This window comes from Lynx canadensis, chromosome X (genome assembly GCF_007474595.2).
Source record: "Lynx canadensis isolate LIC74 chromosome X, mLynCan4.pri.v2, whole genome shotgun sequence".
In the NCBI taxonomy this organism is placed as follows: Eukaryota; Metazoa; Chordata; class Mammalia; order Carnivora; family Felidae; genus Lynx; species Lynx canadensis.
Window position 1 is genome coordinate 30,183,720 of NC_044321.2, and position 7,728 is coordinate 30,191,447.

Here is a 7,728-nt window from a genome sequence, read left to right on the forward strand (position 1 = left end):
GGATCTTGCCTGGGGGCCTTTGGACATCAGTATAGGTTATCCTGTTTCATATGTGCTTTCCAATACATTAGTGAGTATCTCATCACCGTGATCAATAAAGCTTTGTGGACTGACCCTGAAGATCAAAAACTGAAAATACAGAGTTAAGTCTATAAAAAAATAGAAAGGTACAGTATACAGTTGAGCAGTACTCAACCTTTTGTTTATCACATTTCTCGTGGCCCATGTAAAGGATGGCCTAATAACCCTTATGTGCAATTCCTAGCACACTAACTGTATATCTCAACACTCTTTCCATTCATGAAAATATCTGAAGACAAATATGAACAAGAGTTTTAATTGTAGACATAGCCATCTATTTTACTTTTTAAATAAAAGGAAAAAATGGCATATATATATATATATATATAAAGCCAGCTTATACAGTCTAGAAATAGAGACAACATATAGAATGCCATCAAGAACATCTTCAATTTTCAAATACCAATAAAATAATACTATCTGGTTTTCCAAACTTTAGGGCCACTCTACTGATAAGGAACACTACTCAAGATGGATTATTAACTGAATGAAAAAGCAAATAGCAAAACCATACTTACTTTATTGTTATAGTTATGTAATTTACATAAATTTGATTTATGTAAATCAAATGCACAATTATATCCATACAAAATTTATTCTTAATAAGGTTATATGGTGGTGCAGGTAGCAGAGAGGATTGAAAAGGCAAGAGAGAATTGTTTTGACTGTAATGTTTGAAACGTTTGCAGTGAGAACATAGTCATAGAACACAACTTTAGTATTTTAACTCTGATCAATAATAAATCGTTTCAAAAACACTTCAACACTTTTCTATGTTCATATGTGTCTATTCGAGGCTCCCTGTAGAAAATAAGTCTTTTAGAACAGAAGGCTCCCAACTGTCTGGGAAAGGACTCCTTGGGAAAGTGTGTGTTTTTTAAGTGCTGTGCTGAAGCTTCACCACTTAGTGTCTAGCCTGGAACTTGGACTCAACCTCTAGGAGAGTCAGTGGGGCAAATGCAGATTGGCAAGGAGGTGGCATTGCTTAGAAGTAATTAATCAAAAAGACTGGAGCCAAGGTATCGACCCTAAGTGAGGACTAGAGGAACCACTTGCTACAGAAGAGAAGGACCACATAAAGCTCCATCCCTGCTGTCAGCCCTGGTAGACTCTCGGCAGAGGTGTCTAGAAATGGCATCCCCTGACTTTGGCCTCAGTATTCTAAAAGCAACGAAGTCCATGAGTTAAGGGGGTGTGGTCTTAGGTCAGTAGAGGGAAGAGTTCCAGGTTGAGACTGAGGGCACCCCTGAGTCCAGAATGGAAGTTGCTCTAAGAGTTCCACCATGTTGGCAATAGGAAGCTCCAGAATAACTATCAGAGGCTCCCTCTGACTCCAGCCTCTTGGGAATCTGACAGTGGTGAGGGTCTGGGTGTATGGGGGCACAACCTCAGTTCGGTGGAGGGAGGAATCACTGGGCCTGAAGGGATTCCAGGTGCAGACACTGAATGAGGTTAATTACCCAGAATATAAGGAGCCCCACAGAACCTTACTCCTGCTGTCCTCCTGGGGAGGACCCTGGCACCATGGGGGAGTGAGCAGAGGAGGGGACCAGAAGAAGGAGTGGAAGGCAAGTCCCCTAATTTCCACTTTCAATATGGCTGGTGAAGGCCAATACTTAAAGGCACGGCCTCTATCAACAGAAGAAGTCCGAAGACTGGTCAAGTGTCAATCCGAGGACAGTGAATGAGGAAACCAACACCACCAGAATAGGGGGGCCCCACTGAGTAAAGCTCTGTCCCTTTTGTCATCCCAGGAAACTCCTTGAGTAACTGTCAGCCTGAGGCACCCAATGACTGGGGCCTCAGGAATCTGAGGGTGTGAGAGCCTTTGTCTGAGGGGTATGGCCACAAGTCAACAGAGGGACGACTGAGTAAGGACTGAGGGGATCCTTCTGCCAGCATGGAGGGGCCACTTAGAGGTCTACTGTCAGCCGTGGGTGGGTCGAGGCTGAGTTGGGAGTAGGGAGAGGGCAGGCCTGGAAGTCCTTTCCCTTTGCTTTTCCTCAGGAGTCTGAGTGCAGCCTTCAGTCAAGAGAGGAGTTGTCCTAGCCTCTACCACATTTAAGGTAAGATGCTGAGTGAAGACTGAATGAACATCCACTCCACACTGGAAAGGACTGTACAGACCCTGAACCCTATTGGCACCCCGGGAGGTGTTGGGCAGGAGTAGCTGTAATTGGCATCCAATGACTCTGCTTTCAGAATCTAAGGGTGGTAAGTACTTTGTTCTGAGGGAGGTCTCAGCAGAGGCAGAAATGGCAGGCCTGCCAACTCTCGCCATAAGGCTCTGAGTGGAGACTGATGCAACTACCCACCTCACAACAGAGGGATCCCCTAGATAAGAGCCCAGTCCCCACCATGAGCTCTGGGAGGCCCTAGAATAGCTGTAAGACTGAGTTGCCCCCCCCGACTTCTACTTTGAATTTTCAGGGAGGGGAGGTCTGTTCTGAGGAAGGCAGCCTCAGGTGAGCAGAGGGAGGAGTCCCAGACCCTGCCAGGAGTCAAGGTAAAATGCTGAATAAGGAATAAGGAGGTCTTTCCACCAGAATAGAGAAGGCCCCTCAGAACTGATGTCTGCCCTGGGAAGAGGATGGGGTGGCCAGGAGTGACTTCCCCTCACTTTTGCCTAGAGAGTGTGAAGGTGGTGAGGACATTGTTTGAGAGGTGCAGCCTCAAGTAAACATAAAAGGGAATCCCAGACCCCCTGCTAGGAATCTAAGTAAGATACTGAGTAAGGACTAGGAGGAATCAGACACTCCAGAATAGCACAGGCCCTACCGAGCCCTGTTTATGTTGTCACACTGGGTAGGCCCTGCAACAGTTGTTGGACTTTGGTGTTTTCTGACTTTGGCTTTAGGAGTCTGAGGGCTGTTGTCTCGGATTAGCAGACTAAGTATCTTAGTCTCTGTCAAGGTCAAATTTATGACCTTGAGGTAGAGGGTACCACACATGCCAGAACAACAGAGCCCCCGAGGCACCTGGGTGGCTCAGTCGGTTAAGAATCCAACTGTCGATTTCAGCTAAGGTCATGATCTTGCAGTTCATGAGTTCTAGCCCCGCAGTGGACTCTTGACTGCCAGTGCAGAGCCTGTTTGGGATGCTCTCTGTACCTCTCTCTCTCTCTTTCTCAAAATAAATAAAACATTAAAAAAAAGAACAATAGAGCCCCAACAGACAGCTGGCTTCCTCGAGCAATTCTGGGAGGCCCAGGAAGGTGTAGCTTAATGAGGCACCCCCTTACTTCTTTTCCCGCATTATCTGTCATTCCTGTGACTTTCCTGGCTGAGAGGTTCTGAGAAGAGCTGTGAATCAGAAGCAGGCCCTTTCTTTTAACTCAAATGACTCAAGGAGACTAAGGTCTCCTTCTGAGATGATAACCCTTGGGTCTGTAGATAGAGTCCCAGATACTCCCTGGGGTCACACTGAGGATTTTAATGAAAGACAGAAGGGACTACTCACTCTAAAAGAGAAAAGATCCCACAGAGCCTAAGATCCACAGAGCCTAACGGATCCTACCTGTCCTGTTGTCAGCTGTGGGAAACCTTGGCTGTGTCAGCTGGCTGCACCCTGAGGAGCTTTCTCACTCCCTCCTCCAGCTTCTTACATGACAGCACAGGAGATCTGTGAGGCTCTAGAGTACTGTCCACAGGGAAGGTGGAGGCACTGTTCATCAGAGCTGCCACAGTTGAGTTTACCAGATGAGGCCACTCACATCCTCCCTTTACTCCTAGGTTATGGTCCCCTATCATCCACCCTCCTGCCTGCTCCACCGACAAGAGTGAGGATGTCTCAGGATCAGGAAATTCCATGTTGCACACAGGAACAACACTATGCCCACAATGAGATCCAGGGCCTTGAGGCCACACAGGTCTCCAAGGATGTGGAGGGGACCTCTCCCTCACCCTGTCCTCTTATGCCTGGCAATATGGAGGAAGCTCTGGCTGCTAGAATACCCAGTACTCCCCAGAGTCCTCAGAGTGCCTACTCATCTTACATTGTCATCACACCCACCTCGCCAAGCATATCAGATGAGAGCTCCACCAGCCAAGAAAAGGAAGATAGTTCAGCTTCTTCATCAAAGGCCCTGTCAGACACTGAGAACTTGCCTGTAGACCCTCTAGATGAGAAGGTGACTTTGTTGGTGCAGTTCCTGCTGCACAAGTATCAAATGAAAGAGCCCATCAAAAAGGCACACATGACTGATGTTGTCATCAAAGAGTGCAAGGACAACTTCCTTGAGATCCTCAGGAGAGCCTCTGAGCACATGGAGCTGGTCTTTGGTGCTGATGTGAAGAAGGTGGACCCCACCAGCCACAGTTATGCCCTTGTCAACAAACTAGGACTTGCTTACGATTTGAGGCTCTGGGGTGAAGAGAGCATGCCCAAGACCAGCCTCCTGATAACTATCCTCAGTGTGATCTTCATGAAGGGCAATTGTGCCACTGAGGAGACCTGAGAAGTGCTGAATATGAGAGACCTATATTCTGGGAGGAAACACTCCATTTTGGGGGAGCCCAGGAAGTTCATCACCAAAGATTTGGTGCAAGAAAAGTACTTGGAGTACCACCAGGTACCCAACAGTGATCCTCCATGCTAAGAATTCCTTTGGGGCCACAGAGCCCACAGTGAAACCAGCAACATGAAATTGCTGGAGATTTTAACCAAGATCCATGAGTCTGACCCCAGGTGCTTCCCATTCCATTATGAGGAGGCTTTGAGAGATGAAGCAGAGAGAGCCTGAACTGGAGGCACAAACAGGGCCAGCACTACTGCCTCCGAGAGGGTTCATTCCAGTGCCAGATCCAGCAGCGTCTCCCATCCCTAGTGAAGTCAGAAGCAGTTTCTTCACTTTGTCATTACAATTAACAATTAGTCTTCTAAGTAGTGGAGGGCTGGGGTGTGGCTATAGGAAACACAATGTATAACGTCTCTGTGTCCCTCTTCTATATGGCTAACATGGAGGTTTATCTTCTTCATGGTAGGGAGAGTTCATTTTCAAATGCTGTTCCCTTTAATGTAGCATTTTATCAGCTCCAGGATCTAAGTTTATGAATGACACTGGTCATACATTTATTGCCATTTATGAAATTTAAGAATACTAGTTTTGTTTGTTTGTAAAACAAATTTGTAAAACTGACCATCTTATTTTGCGATCTGGAAAAGATAAATGATATTCAAATAGGCATTTCTTTGGAACTATCAAAGAACTCAGCAGTAAAATAATTTGGGTCAAGATGGTCAATTCTTAGCTTTCCTTAACCCTTTTAATCTCCCATTCTGTAAAATTTAGTGACACATACATGCATTTACTTAGATTATTTAAGAATACATGAGAGAAGGGCATGGGTGTCTCAGTCAGGTGAGTGTCCAACTCTTGATTTTGGCTCAGGTCATGATCCCAGGGTCGTGGGATTAAGTCCTGCATTGGGCTCCATGCTGAGCATGGAGCCTGCTTAAGATTCTCTCACTCTCTCTCTCTTCTCTGCCCCTCTCCCAAACTCACTCTCTCTCTCAAATTAAAAAAAAAATGTATGAGAAATAAATCTTAATAAATTACATTCCATGTGCACAGGCTTATTTTTTCCCCAAATATTAGTTCATCCATCTGCATTTTGGAAAGCACTGTGTTAGTAGTGGGGATGCCAGGATAAACAAGACTCACTCACTGCCTTCCCATATAATTTTAGATGCTAGGATCAACAATCATGTAAAGACAATGGTAGGTATCCTTTAATACCAAAAGAAAAAGTAAAAAAAAATGAAGAGTTGGGGGGTCCATATGAAGGCAGTCAAGTAAAATGTCCCAAGACAAGACAGGCTGTGACCTTGGGAAACAGCAAGTCTTTCACTGGGAGATAATTGTAAATTAAGCTGTAATACATGAGCTGAGACTATGAGAGTGGTGACCAGGGGTCAGATCCTCAGATGGTATGTCTCACAGTTAAGAGATTAAAGCCTAGGTTGGAAAACTATTCTTAGCGGCTTCTTTGGGATTATGGGTTAACCAGATCCCACCTGGAACAAAAATGGAAGATACCCTGCATCCTTATCCAAGTGCAGTTGAACACAATGCACAAATTAGGTGTTTCATCAACACCATCTTCAAGGAGTTTTTGAGAAATAAGGGTGATACTTCCTTGAGGTGAGATACCCAAAAGCCACAGGGCTGGAACTCTGCCCCGAGCTTGCAGATCCAGAGCCTATACTATTCAATGAATGAGTTATGTTCAGTATAGTTTGGCAAGCTCTAAGCAAGACCTAGATTTTTGGAGGAGGTAAGTAAATGAAGATAGGGATGGGTTATTGGAAGGGCAACTGGGAAGGGGGGAAGGAGGGAAGGAGTTGGTCCTTGACACAAATTCTAGGAATTCTGAGTTGCATTCAGTTGAGAAATACTCTCCCAAGCCCAGATTAAATAATCTATCCTCTACTGGGTTAGCTTTACCAAGGTTTTTTTGTTAAGCAGCCATTTGGACTGGTTTGGTATGCCGTGTCCTACAGCACTGCATAGTCTCTGACATCTCCTGGGTAAACAAATCCCAGAGAGGAAGGCACCAATGTCTGGGGTCAAAATAATCATAGTAATAACTGCCAATCATCAAAGACCCAAGGCATACCACTCACTGTACCAGGGGCTTTATATATAATACATACTTTCTAACAGTCACACATACAACACAAGGCTTATCAAGCCCATTTCACAGATGAAGAGCGTAAGACTTAGAAAGTTTGTAAATGTGCATAAATTCATAGGCTTAGAATGTACAGAGTTGGAACTAGACCTCCTGTTTGGATTCTTCTAAAGCCCATGCTATTCTACTCCTCCCTAATGTTCTGTTAACTCATTTCTCTTATTACCCCATAACGCTTCTCCATTTAAAAAAAGGACCTTGTAGCCAAAGTATGAAAACCAGATAGATACAGAGAAGGAACGTGAAAATGAGAATCACACACCATTTGGGGGTTGTATGTGACATTCGTTGACCCAAAGTGCTGCTGCCTCACCCCAGGGTTCCTTGAGAGCTGCCTCTGCTCAGTAACTGGCACACGTGTACAGTCCCAACACTTGCCCACATTATGGTGCCCATCCCCTGAGTCTTTCCCAGTTGCCCTCCTGTCCAACTCTGGAAACTGACCTGCTGGCTGGCTCTTCAGTGTATCCTCCTCTGGACACTGTACCATGCTCCCAGTGGAACAGACTTTCCAGGATCACCTATCTGCCCCCTGACTCAGAGTATTCCAATTCCCTGCAGGTATCTCCTGGCTGACCTTCACCATGGGATCCCTCTGCTATACCCCCTTCTCTTTGAACAGTGAAATTTAGGTACATGGTCATTCCCTGACAGGCTTCTTCACCATACTCTCAAAGTGTTTTACAAGTAGGCTTGTGAGCTGAGTCTGAGTAGGCACAGAACATATTGATTCTTTGGATGCAAATCTGAAATAAGAGAAGTTTTTGGAACCACCTTGATATGTGCAGTAGGATTTTAATGGGGTGTCATATTTGGGACTAGCCACTGAAAAGATATACCAATGAATGAGCATACCTCTGTGGTCAAAAACCAAAGCCTCACCCTTAAGGGATACATGGGGCAAGACCATGGAAATCACTGTGTAAGCAAACATCTATAAATCCTGACTCTAATT

The 7,728-nt window shown here is 45.2% G+C and overlaps 1 pseudogene; it reads left to right on the forward strand.

The window, feature by feature from the left end:
• Window positions 1-3,865: 3,865 nt before the first annotated feature.
• Window positions 3,866-4,822, forward strand: LOC115507853 (annotated as a pseudogene).
• Window positions 4,823-7,728: the final 2,906 nt, after the last annotated feature.